The sequence below is a fragment of the Oryza sativa genome, chromosome 2 (genome assembly GCF_034140825.1).
Source record: "Oryza sativa Japonica Group chromosome 2, ASM3414082v1".
Lineage (NCBI taxonomy): Eukaryota > Viridiplantae > Streptophyta > Magnoliopsida > Poales > Poaceae > Oryza > Oryza sativa.
The window spans coordinates 35,021,560-35,035,951 of record NC_089036.1 but is presented as its reverse complement, the minus strand read 5'-3'; the positions used below and the strand labels follow the sequence as shown (position 1 = coordinate 35,035,951).

Genomic DNA, 14,392 nt, shown 5'->3' with positions numbered 1-14,392 from the left:
AAAAAAGATTTATGAGACTGGCACGGGACGAAGATGTAATCCATTTTCATTATTTAAAAAAACAAAAAACAGATTTTTTTTAAAATTAAATGGTCTCAACCATTGGTTATATCCATGCATGCACGCATATATATACATGCATATTTTACTAAGGGTAATTATTACTTTCCTTGTTAGATAAATGCATTTGTGGAAGGAGAAAAAATATTTTTAATTGGAAAATAAATCACAAAACAATCATCGGCTAGGATTTTATTATGTTGGAGCACGTTAAAAAGAGTCAATTTTCTTTTACGAACTAGAAGATTATCCTTGCAGAGTTCTCGGGAAACCTTTACTACTAGGGTCTGGGGGTAAAGGAGGGGACGTTGTGCTCTCTATCATAGGCAGTGTTCCGCTGCATATTGCAGCTGCTGCAACGCAGCCAGCATAGCTGCTGCGATGACACAAACTACTGTGCTGCGAGGTGGTTGTGCCACAGCTGCAGTAGTTGGGCGAAGAATACCAGTGACATTCCGAAGACAAGTCAGCTCTATCTTGCCCAATGCAGTGGTTCACCTCTCTGCCCGAATTAGAAGTTTATCTGGGACAACAAAGCACCTCTCAAGGTTCAGTCTTTGCCTGGCTTCTTGCTAAAGATCGGCTTCCAACGAAAAAGAGCCTTCATAAGAAAAACATCGTGTCTGCCCCCAACTGTGACCTCTGCAATTTGGCTGAGGAAACGGTTTCGCACATGTGCTTCCACTGCCCCCTTGCTGATGCCTTCTGGAATAACCTTCGCATTTATATCAACATCTCGTTGACGAGCGAGCTGGCGCATCTTCCTCTACCTCCTCAAATCCCCAGCAAACACTTTCGGGTGTAATACCTGCTATGCTTCTGGTGTCTATGGAATCATCGTTATGGGGTGGTCTTTAGGCATAAGGAAGCTTCCCTATGTTATGTATATGCTATGTGTGTTTCAGAGGCCTCTCTCTGGGCTGAGCGGTTTAAATTAGATGATAGCCATGTAATTTCATCCTGGAAGGTCCTCTTCTCTTCCACCCTTCACTCTCTTAATATGTAATAAGATAAACTGAACTATTTTTCCCCTCTTTTCTGCTTTAATGAATTCAGGTGGGGAAGCTCTCCCCCCTGAGAGCAGGTACAATAGCAGGCTATAAGCCAGCTACAAACATATTTTAAGAAGATAAATGAGGAGAGAGAAGAGCAACGGGCTATAGATTTGTAGTCAGCTGTAGCACGGACTCCAAGACGCAGTGTGTGTGTGACAGGTGGGACCATGTATTAATAGTGTAGTATGTAACTATTGTATGAATGAGCTATTAGATTGGCTACAGATGAATTGGAGCTAGTAGTTGGCTATACTATTAAACTTGCTCTGATGAATTTTCAAAAAAACAAACAGCTGCAGTAGTGCAGCCGCACATGCTCATGGTTTCAACAAGGAAAGGTTTTTATCAGAGTTTATGATTGCTCTCTTAGGGGTTTGAAAACAACTTTATCATTGCTTGAACTAAGAGAGTGATGCAAAGAGAGATAGATAGCAACATCTTAACTGGCGCAATTAAAAATAAATTATTGAACGGATTGTTGCTACAAATTATCTACTTGATTATAGTATAGATTAAATATTTTGATAAATGAACTTAACAAATAACTTAAAACAAGCGATCCAAGAATGCAACAAAAATATTTTTAAAAAATGTGAAGCAAATAATCCATTTTAATATTCTGACAAAATTCTAGAAAGAAAAGAAGAGGGGTGATAAAAATGAGGAGCAAATTATCTGACCCGATCCACTCCAAATCCGTCAAAAACGAGGATATGGTATGGTCTTACATAATCCGGCGGATGTGGATAGTACACTGCGGATTTTGATGTGAATATGGTATCTCTAAAATCCAGCAGACGCAGATTATCCGACATTTCTATCGAATTATCCGATAGGCCGTTTGTCGGACAATTCGAAATTGTCAATCCACAACTCCATTTTGTTTGTTGCATACTGCAAGAGATGGCACACATAGACTCCTTAGAGCTCATCTCACACATGCTTAACTGTTTTTTTATATTATAGATATACATATATTCATATTATTTAGCACTTAAGCATATAAGTTATTCGGATGGATGCTTCATTTTAATTATATTGTTGTCCGTTGTATCGCTAACTTGATGTTATATTGATTGCATATACATGTTATAACTGACAATTTCAATATATTTTCAAACCGAATCCACACCAATACCATATCATTTACGACGTCCAAAACAATCTGCTCTGCATTCACTTCGAATCCTCTTAATGTTGAATAGTCCCACATTGGTTATGGAAGGGTAAAGGACCTAAGATATAAGTGGGGGAGCCCCTCACCTCAATGGCTAGCTTTTGGGATGGGAAAGACCCTTTACGATCCTACAATTGGTGTCAGAGCCAGGCTAGGTTAACATCTCTGGTCCGATGGACACAGTGTGTGAAGGCCTGATGGACTGTGCGTGCCTGCGGGGCCCGTATACCTGATGGACCGTGGGCCGGTGGGGCCCGGATACGGTGAAGGGGCTGAGGGACACCAATGTGTGAAGGGGGAGAAGGGGGAGATTGGGGATGTGGAAGGGCAAAGGACCTAAGATATAAGTGGGGAAGCCCCTCACCTTAATGGCGATATAAGTGGAGAAACCAATCACCTTAATGGCTAGCTTTTGAGGGACACCAATGTGTGAAGGGGGAGAAAGAGGAGATTGGGGATGTGGAAGGACAAATGACCTAAGATATAAGTGGAGGAGCCCCTCACCTTAATGACTAGCTTTTGAGATGGGAAAGACCTTTTACGATCCTACACTTAAAACATATGGGTTGTGATATGGTATTATCACTATCCATTCGAATCCGTTTTGTTTTTATTCCTATAAAGAAACCACAGGGGAAGAGTGTGTAACACAGGAACTGCGTAAGATAAGATAGAGCTTGTAGCAAGACTACAAAGGCCTTACGCTGACACGTATTTAGCTGAAAACTATCTAAGCTAACCTTCAAGTTTCAACCACGAAACAGTCAGAGCATTCCAAGTCGCTGCAGCCCTTGGATTTGCACACAAACCCATCGGGCCCTGGTGGATTTCAGTAAAAGCTGGACCATTGTTTCCCTTAATTATGCTTATGCGTGTTGGATTTCAGTAAAAGCTAGACGCTTCACAGCGTCACTACCTCACTCATTTAGCTCCTTCCCCACTTGAATCCATGCGCTACACTTCACTTCTGGTTGCGTCATGTTCGACACGATCGATATCGATCGAGTTGAGGCGCGATGCTGGCCATGCGTTCTCACGGACGAGGTCCACGCAGAGATGATGACCATGCATATGCCACGTAGTCACTTGGCTCCCTTAAAACGTTGAAATTTCAGATGTTTTTCGTAAAATCACTATGTTCCTGTAGTAATTAACAAGTAGCAGCCTAGCAGGGAGATTAAGCTGTAGCAGAGCAATCTCAATTCTCATTTCTCTAACTAGAATGGTTTCCCTAATATTGAATAATATGTCCACAACGAATAAAAGATTACGTGAGAATATATGTACTCCTTTAAAAGACTCTAATGGTGATGGCAGTAAATTTGCTACCCAACTGTTCATATTGTTTTTGCAGTTTTTACAAATTGTCCCCTGATATTTATTAATATTGTGAAATGATCCACTATTTAGTTCAAACAAATGGATAACATATAATCAAATGAGCAAACAAGTGATATTAAGATATTTGATAAAAAAAATATTTTGCTATGGCATATTATGATTCTTCTGTTAATAGCAAAATATGGGTATTTTGCTAGTAAGCATGAAATGAGGAAAGAGAAGAAAAGGACATATTTATACACACTATATAAGCGAGAAATGCGTAGTTTTAAAAAAGCATATCAAAATAGTAATGTTTGTATTAGCGGAGTATTAATGTGACGTGGATGATTAAAAAATATTTTACTAATAGTATGCAACTATTTAACATATAAATAACGATAGAACGTTCTCTTGAAAGTTTAAAAACAACTCTCGTCATTAGATGAAAGATCTTTCTTATTTGACTTTACATGAAGAGAGCCGACAGTTCACAAACGCACTACCACATACGTATTGGGACATCCCATAAAAAATCAACCTAGTACTGAATATGACATATCCTACTACTATAAATCTGAATATATCTCTATCTAGATTTATTATATTAGAATGTGTCACATCCAGTCCTATATGCCTTTTTTTGGGATGGAGGTTGTTCGCATTGGGGAAACCTGTTTACACGTACAGGTACGCGCAAATTAAACAACATGATGCGCAGTACTCCCTCCGTCCAAAAATATAAGCATTTTTAGCATAGTGACAAGTCAAATATTTTTAACTTTAATCATTAATAGAAAAAAATAAAAAAGATAAATTGATTTTACTAGATTTATCATTAAATAAACTATCATAACATGTAATATTTTTTATTTAAAACATCATACTTTTATAGATATTGTTAGTGAAAGTAGCATATCAGAAACCATGTCAAGATTTAAAAATATTTATATTTTGGGATGGAGTGAGTAGTATTTAGCAGGACAAGTTCAGGTGGGAAGGAAGTCAATTAAAGGACCGAGGTACAACGTGCACCAGAGCGGCCTCCCAATTCCGAAACAACCGAGCCAGCAGTAAAATCAGTGAACTTCGGTGATGTCGACCGTCGACGAAGCGCGCGCTCGCGTTCAGACCAATGTCAACCTCGTCAATGAAGCTGGCTTAATATATGACAATTAATTTTTTTTTCTTAATCTTCAACTAACAGTATTATTTATTTATTTATTTACTCAGCTAAATAATGCCATCAAAAGTACTTTAAGCATTTGTCTATTTGCAACAATATTTTTATATAAGTCAAATGAATTAAAAAGGACAACCGAGGTAGTATGTCGTCATAAGCAGCACTATCATCTACTCCTAACTGGAGTATTTATATGGGTATGACAGCCGGCAACATTAGCAAGTAGAGCAACGAGGCTAGAGTTTAGCTACCATGTTAGAAATGGCTACCACTACCCTGTGCCTGCAGGGTGCGGCCCTCGTCGTCTTGATCGTCTGCCTGGCGCCGGTGGCACCAGCGTGGGCTCAGCAGCCGGCGGGCTGCCCCGACAAGTGCGGGAACACCAGCATCCCCTACCCATTCGGCATTGGCTCCCGCTGTGCCCGCGACTTCAACTTCCGGCTCGTTTGCAACCACGCCTACTCGCCTCCGCGCCTCTTCGTGTCTGAAGTCGAGCTGGTTAGCCTGTCCCTCGACGGCGAGGCCCGGGCCCTCATCAACGCCAGAAACTATTGCAGCGACGGCACAACCTACATCAGTTACAATGCTTTGAGGAGGGACAGCCAGGGCCAGCTGCCGTTGTCTGATGTGTCTTTCGGCCGTAGCACCGCCTACCGCTTCTCCGCGGCGAGGAACAGGTTCGTCGTGCTCGGTTGCCCCGTCCTCGGTTACCTGGTTGACGCCGAGGAGTACTATGTCAGCGGCTGCATATCCATGTGCCGCAAGTCGCAAGCCGGTAATGATCACCTGGTATGGCTGCCAGAACACCATACCTCGGCCTCTCAACTTCTACAAGCCTTACATCCTCAGCTTGAATAAGTCGGCAGAGGAGAACCGCGTGGAACCCATCTACCATCGCCTCAACTCGACGGCATGCAATTACATGTTCCTGGTGGAGGACAAGTGGATCGACACCACGTACAGCTATCGCGCCTACTTCAACCGAACCGACGACTTCGACGTGCCCGTCGTGCTCGACTGGGCGATTCGGAACGTCCGCAACTGCAGGGTCGCCAAGCGCAACGCCACCAAGTACGCGTGCCGGAGCGAGTGGAGCGAGTGCTTCGACGCCAGCGACGGCGTCGGATACCGGTGCAGGTGCTCCAATGGCTACCAGGGTAACCCCTACCTCGACAGCGGATGCACAGGTAATCATTTTAACCCAATCAACTGTTACTTGTCTCTATGGCTCCCATCGTTTGGTTATTCACGGAATAAACCAAACGGCATATTTGTAAACGAAAAATAATTTGTAAATAAAACTTTTATGTCCGTGTTTTTAACACTTTAAAAGCAAAGACTGAAAAATAAACTTCGACGAAAAAACCTCAAAATCAACTTTAAATTTAAGGTTATAAATTCAAATTTTAACTAACAATCATAAACATAAGTGAAAAGATGGGACTGTATATTTTCTTGGATATATAATGCTGCAGTCTGATCAGTTTGATGATTTTTCTGGGCAAACGGAAGACATCGACGAGTGCCAAGACAAAGAGAAATACGGATGCTACGGAGACTGCACAAATACGATAGGAGGGTATACTTGCTTATGCCCTCGGGGGACTATTGGAAATGTCCACGAGAAGAATGTTTGCCGCCCTAAGGACAAGTTCACGTTTGCTCTCAAGGCTGTTACAGGTAATTAATGATCGAACTAACCCATCATGTATGCAATTATCTTAACTTTCAATGGTTTTAGTCTGCAATTTCTTCCTAAAATTAGCCTATGTATATGCAACGTTATGATTAGGGGTTGGCCTCGGCGTGTTCATGTCGGTGTTCATGGCATTCTGGCTCCGCCTTAGGCTTCAGAAGAGGAAACTCATCAGAACGAGGCAAAAGTTCTTTGAGCAAAACGGTGGAATCTTTCTGCAACAGCAGATGCGTTCCTATGGTGGCGCTGGCGGTGGAGTGGGTGGGTTCAAGATTTTCTCCACGGAAGAACTCAAGAATGCGACCAACAACTTCGCAGTTGATCGCATTCTTGGTCATGGAGGGCATGGCATTGTTTACAAAGGCGTCCTGGAGGACAACACGGTGGTGGCCATCAAGAAGTCAAAGATGATGGAGGAGGCCCAAACCAAGGAGTTTGCAAGAGAAATGTTCATCCTCTCCCAGATCAACCATCGAAACGTCGTCAAGCTGCTTGGATGTTGCCTTGAAGTTGAAGTGCCTATGTTGGTCTATGAATTTGTCTCAAACGGTACCTTCTACCACTACATCCATGGCAAAGACCCCGAAGTTGACATAGCACTTGATACCCGTCTTCGGATAGCGGCAGAGTCTGCCGAGGCGCTCTCCTACATGCATTCGTCGGCTTCACCACCAATCCTCCATGGTGATGTCAAGACAGCAAACATCCTGCTTGATGATAAGTTCAACGCCAAAGTTTCAGATTTTGGAGCATCAAAACTAGCACCAACTGATGAGGCTGAGATTGCAACATTGGTGCAAGGAACTTGTGGATACTTGGACCCCGAATACCTAATGACATGCCAGCTGACCGATAAGAGTGACGTATATAGTTTTGGTGTTGTCGTGCTGGAGCTTCTAACAAGAAAGAAGGCATTATACCTTGACGGACCAGAGGAAGACAGGTGCCTGGTGTCATGTTTCACCACAGCTGTGAAGGTTGGTCGTCATCAAGAGCTTCTGGACAGCCAAGTAAGGAATGAGCTGAGTGACGAAATGCTCCAAGAGATTACATACCTCCTAATGAGATGCCTAAGCATGATTGGGGAAGAACGACCGGCGATGAAAGAGGTAGCTGAGAGGCTGGAATCGCTGAGAAGATATCAGCAGCACCCTTGGGCTAAAGCTGAAGGCAATGAGGAGGAGATTCAGAGCTTGCTCGGCATGGAACAAAATAATGCAAATTACCAACTCAGGCAACAAGATGTCCTGGGTCTGGAAGAAGGCAATGCATATACATTTAGCTTATAGATCATGCTGATCGTGTCAATCTTTGGTAAATCAATCTGTTCTGATACAAAATCTTTAAAATTCTTTTCCGTGTAACATGAATGGAAACACTCATATGGATTGCAATGAAATAACCACCAAGGAATTTATGTGGCTGTAATAAAAAAAAAGAAACTGCATAGACTATATAGACCAATGATTTGTAACTGTGAGTATTAAATGGTTCTTGTTTGTTCTTCTGTTAAAAGAAAGGGTGAAAACAACATCATGTAAAGACAACATGTGATCATTAAATAGAAGCATTTAAGTAAGAACATAAGAGATTTGCATACCATCTCTATGTAATTTTATATACCTTTTGGAGTTTTAGTTGGATAGAGGTTTTTTTTTAAGGGGAAGGAGGGAGCTCTGCCAATTTCAATTAAGTAGGGGGAAAAACAAAGTTTTACAACATACAACCTCCATCCCTGGAGAGCGTGGAGGGCAGGCACATAAGTTTAAGGTAATGCAAAGCAACTAATAACAAGACGCGCAGAAAAATCATCTAAGTTATTTGGGCTTCATCAAACTCCTTGCACATATCTATGATGGAATCAACTACCTGAAGCACGGAATTGTATATCCCATTAAAGATTATTCCATTCGTTTGTAACCAAATACCCCGAGCCGTGTGGATGAAAAGGCCATCGAAGTTGCGTACCATTTCTTTCCTGCAAGCTTCCCACGAACCTAGCATGTCTCCAGTGAAGAGGGATGGTGAAGGCGTGTGGAGGCCCAATTTCCTCCATATGGAGCTCCATACTTGTCTTGTGAATGAATAATCTATGAGGAGGTGGTGGGTAGTCTCTGGTTCTATACCATAAAAGGGGCAAATCTCACTGTTATCCCATTCCCGAATCTGAAAGTTGTCTGCAGTAAGGATTTTTCAATGGATCATGAGCCATCCGAAGAATTTGCTACCTTGTAATAGCAAATTCAAGCTTCCCCTGCTAAGTGAATACATATCAGGTCATCATGGCTCAGCTTTCCGTGCTGAGCCATTTATAGCGTGTGCCCATTTCAATCCAACCAAAGCAAACCCAAATACAAAACCAATCCATTTAACCCATTCCAATCCAGTCCATTAGCAGGCTTACCCCTAGCTATCGTCGTGTATGGTCAGGAGACCATCACACTCTAAGAGTTGGTCCGTCCAATGAAATGAAGGAAGGCAATCATCCATGAGAGGAAAATTTGTTAATTAAAGAGTGGGTGTGGGTGAGCTCCGATTTGACTGGCACAGTACCAATGCACTTCACTAATCAAGCAAGTAAGAAAAGATTCATGATGCTAGCCCTAGCCCACACTGCGATGTGCGGGTGAGACCGACTGAAGCACACGGACAGGAGTAGAGAAGACGACCAGTAGAGACTAGAGTGAAGAAAGATTAGTAGAGCTAACCATAATTTGGCAACGCACTCACCCTGAGGCCTGACGGAGGCAGAGGCGCAGAGCGTGGGAAACCCGGCGGAGGGCGTCCCAGGAAGTCAACACCTCCGGCGGCGGTATAGATATCCTCCGCGTGCGGTGCGGATCTGATCGCCCCCGACGACGGCGGTGGCGGCGGCGACGGCGGAGGGAGGGGTTCCGGCCGCCGGCTCGCTGCTGTCGTGGTTGAGAGAGATGACAAAGGTTTCAAGGCTAACACGTTTAGCCCATTTTTAGGCCCCTTTACAGTGACAAACTAGTTGGGCCGAAATGGAATTTGCACTAGGTTGATATGGTGGGCCTAAACTGGGCTCTCGCTAACGCGCGAGCCGAATTAGGCCTGAGCACGAGATTCCTGCGAATGCGTGGTGGGTTGGGCTGGAATAGGTCTAGGACGGCAAATGTGCACGGTGGCCTCCCTTGTCCTGGGCTCTAATGAATCTGGGCCGTCTTTTCTCATAAGTCCCACATGGAATTTTCGAATTTTTTTCGTTTTTAGATTTTTTTTTAATATTTACAGAAATAATCTATCGACCAAAAAAATTGCAGAAATAGCCCCTGCCGCCCTAATGGTGGGCGGCAAGCTGACGTGGCAGACGGTGGGTCGACCGCGCCGTCTGCCGCCGTCGGCCAAAATTGCGATTAGGCCCTTGCCGCCCGTACAGAGGGCGGCAAGGGGCTAATTGCAATTTTGGCCGCCCATAAAGAGCTTGCGGCCGTACTTTTTTCATCTGGGTCCCTTGCCGCCCTCTATTGGGGCGGCAAGGGACCCAGATGAAAAAGTACGGCCAAAAGATTTTTCTATGTTATGTTAATAATAAATAAAGAAGTATTTATTGGTAAAACTTGTTAATATTGTTATAAAAATGTATTGAGTTGCGCAATTTCATATGTTAAGTGAGGTATTATTTTGTACCTTATTCGACGTATTAGTACTCGGATAATTTATATAGGCCTATCGCAGTCTGGGTCGTAGAAACATTATATGGACTTAAACAAGGAGAATTATGTTACATGAAGAATTATGTTAAATTTGAACATGATACAACTATTTGCATTGCGGTTACATAGATGATATTAGATTCGAACTAGGAGGGAGGTAGTGCAATAGTTGAACACAACGACGATGTAGTAATGGGACAGGGAAGCATGACAGTAGAAATTTCAATATGCCAAGTTGTCCGATAATAGCTAACCCCTACGTGAGGATCCCTCTCCTCTCTCAAACCGCGCTTTAGTAACCCTGTATTGCTCTGGTAGTTCAAGCTGCACAACACGGCTAGGTGGAGTTAGAACCCTTCTGGTGTCTATCCATTCTCTGTATTGACATCTCCTTGGTGGTTCCTGGGAGGAATGAATAGATGTAAAGCAAGCAAAGTTAGTAAATGTTGTGAGAAAATAAGGATTCATGTAATCAAAATATTCTTACCATGAAATCGTCGTCAAGAATATTTGGACAAACAAAGAACCTTCGACCCAATGTTGTAGGATTTATGGAATGAAGAACCTGACAACGATCACCACACCTGCATCTTGGACGGGCTTCCCATGGAGGGAGTGCCGTAGTTAGCACCCGCCAGTCGCTCTGTTGTTCACGACATTGTCGTTTATAAGCCGCTTTTCTCTGTAAGTATTGCTCAGTACTTTCGGATGCGAAATACCAGCGACCTTCTTGTAAACAAGTGGTTAGGTCGAGAACGGGATTTTCTGTATCGACCCACTCGATGTATGCGCAAGCCGTAGTGCGGGTCTGCCGAATAGAGTAGTGTTACGAAGAATAAAGCGATTGCCCATACGGAATGAATAAGCATACGCAGATAATAAAATACCTCACGGTCATAGTTAGGGCACCTAAAAAAGCGCCTTCCTCGAATATCAGGATTCCTCGAAGCCATTAGTTGGCATCGATCACCGCATAGGCAGAGAGGACGCTGACACCAAGGTGGTAGTAGGTATACACAAGGATCGCTACGCCAGTTTAGATCCTCAACACCTCGGCGTCTAGCCATTGACGAAAGCCGGTCGGATTTGTAATGAAGCAAGTGGGGAAGAGAGTACTGAATGTGACTGAGTTCTGAAAGATTGTGAGGCCTCACTCGTTAAGGCGACTTATATAGGCGCAAAAAATCGAGTGATACCCCTGACATGTGAACGTGGTGGGGTATGGTGGGTACGCCTGATTGGCGCCGAAAGATACATGCATGATCGGCGCCGACAGTTACATTGGTCGTATGCGCCAAATGGCGGGCAAATACTCGTATCACACGCGAATAAAGGAGGCTGCATCGGTGCGGCAGAAAGTAGTCGTGCATGCGCCGAAAGGTATCGTGCATGCGCCGAAAGGTATCGTGCACATATAACAACAACGTAGTCATTACACAAGCATACAGTACTGGAAAGTGAAGCAAGTAAACAAAGAGAAGACTGCTCTACTGGCCCTGCCCCGCGCCGCGACCACGCTTGGTCCTCCGGGCCTGTGCTCGCACGTGGTCCTGGGAGTAGGTGAAACGATCCGGTGGCACAGCACGGGTAGCACGAGTGTCCCGCGGAGGAGTGGCCTGCGCCTGGTCCTGCGTCTGCACCGGCGGTGCGCCTCCCAGCTGTGAGGGGCCGATGACGTCCTCTGTCGAGCCTGAAGCGAAGTCGAAGTCGGTGATGTCGAAGAGGAAGGTGGAAGGCAACAAGTGGTCCGACGAGGTCCCAGCATGGTCCAGTGGTGGACCCTGACTCGACGTGCCGACTGCCTGTGACGAAGTCCCGGTGTACTGCCAGAACTGCGCTGAGTGCGAGGTCGACACAGCTGCCTGAGACGCTGACCCTACAGCCTGGGAGAAGTGGGCGGCCTGCGTCATAGCGAACTGGGCGAAACCTACACATCGACAACGGGACCCTTGTAAGCTAAGACATAAAATGTATGTAAATTGATTGTCGAAGTAATGTTGTTTTTTTAAGTACCTGTGGGGGCACAACATAAGGCCTAGCTGAGGAAGGCGGGGTGCTGAACGGTGCACGAAACCCTGAAGCAATCGGCAAGTGAAACGGCTCACTTATATGTGCGAGGCATGTACAGAAATAGTAATAAAAATACTTACCTCCGTGCAGAGGGGGGGTCGGCCTAGGAACGTGCGCAGCTGGACGGGGACCAGTTGGTACGGGTGGCCGCTGTACAGCTGCGTCTGCCCGAGCAACGTCGTCTGCACGACAGGTGAGAACTCGGAGAATCGAGCGCATCGACTCCACCATCCGCGTGTACGTCGTCAGGTGCTCCTCTACGGGTACCGGAATCCCCGCGCCTAAACGTTGGATCGTCATTGAACCATCAACGACGACCCGGTTGATGTCGTCGACCTGCATGGTTAATTTGTTCGTAAATATTCGTAAAATTTGACGAAGAGAAAGACATGAAAACATAAAGGAATGGTGCGATGCAGGGTACTCACAGCACGAGCGAAGTCCTGGTCGCGGTGCCTGGCATAGAGGTCTCTAGTGCTCGCAACGTGGGGCTGCTGCTCCAAGGGAGCGAAGGTGACCCTAGTACGGGTGCGTGGCTGGTACCAGCGTAGGTAGGCCTGGTACGACTCCTCAGTGTGTGGCTCTCCCTCGTGGTCCACGACCTCCTCGGTTGCGAGCAACCAGTCCTCAACAAAAGTCGCCAACTTGGCGGGCCAGTCGCCAGCTGAGTGCTGACCCTTGCGCGAGTACCTGCGAATTAATGTGTAATATTAGTGTGAAACGACAGATGTTACAAATTATTGTGAACAGGCAGATTTTAATGCAACAACGGAAAGCGTAGTGCAAGATCTTACCGGTGAACAGCAGCTGGGACGGTGGTCGGAAACGGTACTGGAAAGGGCTGATGGAAGCCGAACTGCCGCATCACGCGGAAAGGGGCGTGAGGCTCAACGCAGATGTCGAAGACCATCGGAACCGTAGTCATCCAGTACGCCTGGTCCCTGGTGCAGAGTGTGGACAGACCCAACGGCGCACGAGCCTGGGTAGCCGCTGCACTGTAGGGCTCCCACACGACGTCAGTCGGCAGAAGGCGGTCGAACTCCATAACAAACTCAGGATACGACCGCCTAACCTGGACGTGAGCCCATCGGCGCTGCAATACGAGACGATCGATGTGATGTACAATGAACTTAGCAATTAACTTAACAATACGATAAGATCGATGCAACGTACCTGACGACGGCACCACAGAGTACCCATCGTAGGGTAGTCGACCTCTGGTCGCTCCTCGTACAGTGACTCCTCGTACGCGTGCTGGTCCACCTCAGGGCGGCCGATCGCAATCCTCTCAGCTGCCCAGATAGAAAGAAAGAGAGGGCACCCACCAAAGGTCGCGCTGGGATCCGTCTTCGTGCAAGACTCACAAAGTGCACGGTACAGAGCCGCCAACAACGCGGAACCCCAGCTCCACTGAGGCACCTCGCCTACCGCGGCGTCGGCGATGCTCCTGGCGTAGTGCACGAGTCCCTTGTCGACCGCGTGCCCATGACCGCCACAGAACATCACCCAGCCAAAAAGCCAGAGCAAGTACGCCTCCAAACATCGGCTGTAGGAGTACTCGTCGGCCTCCGCCTGTAGCTGCTCAACCTGCAAGCCGTCGATAAAATGTTAGGCACCTTAACTGCGGACTAAATATGTAATACGATTGTCATTTCGGTACAAAAACACTCACGGTGAACTGAAGCAGCCACCTCTTCGTAGGTCTGGTGTTGCGGTGGTGTGCCAACGGCTCGAGCGGGAGGTGCGGTGCACGCTGTACTAGTGCGAAACGTGCCGTCAGATCGTCCTGCCAGTCCACAGCCGTGGTCACTGGCCCAACAGCGTCTCCCGCGAGCGGTAGCCCCAACAAGTACGATACGTCCTGTAGGGTAGGGGCTACCTCACCGCACGGCAAGTGAAAAGTGTGCGTCTCTGGCCTCCATCGATCGACCAAAGCTGCTAGGAGGGACCTGTCCACCGTCCATCGTCTGGCCGGGTCCGCGTCGCCGGCCGCAGCCTCCACCAGCCGACACATCGGTAGGAGGCCGGCCTCACGTAGCCTGCAATAACAAATTAATATGTCATTATAAAAAATATTACAGTGCAACTAACTTATAGTAAAACATTGTTCGTACCTCTCGACAAAGGAGTCGTGAACCGTGAGTAGCTCACCGC

General features: G+C 45.9%; 1 pseudogene; it reads left to right on the top strand.

Annotated features, from left to right (window-relative positions):
- The first annotated feature begins 4,955 nt into the window (after positions 1-4,955).
- Positions 4,956-7,891, top strand: LOC107276360 (wall-associated receptor kinase 2-like; annotated as a pseudogene).
- Positions 7,892-14,392: the final 6,501 nt, after the last annotated feature.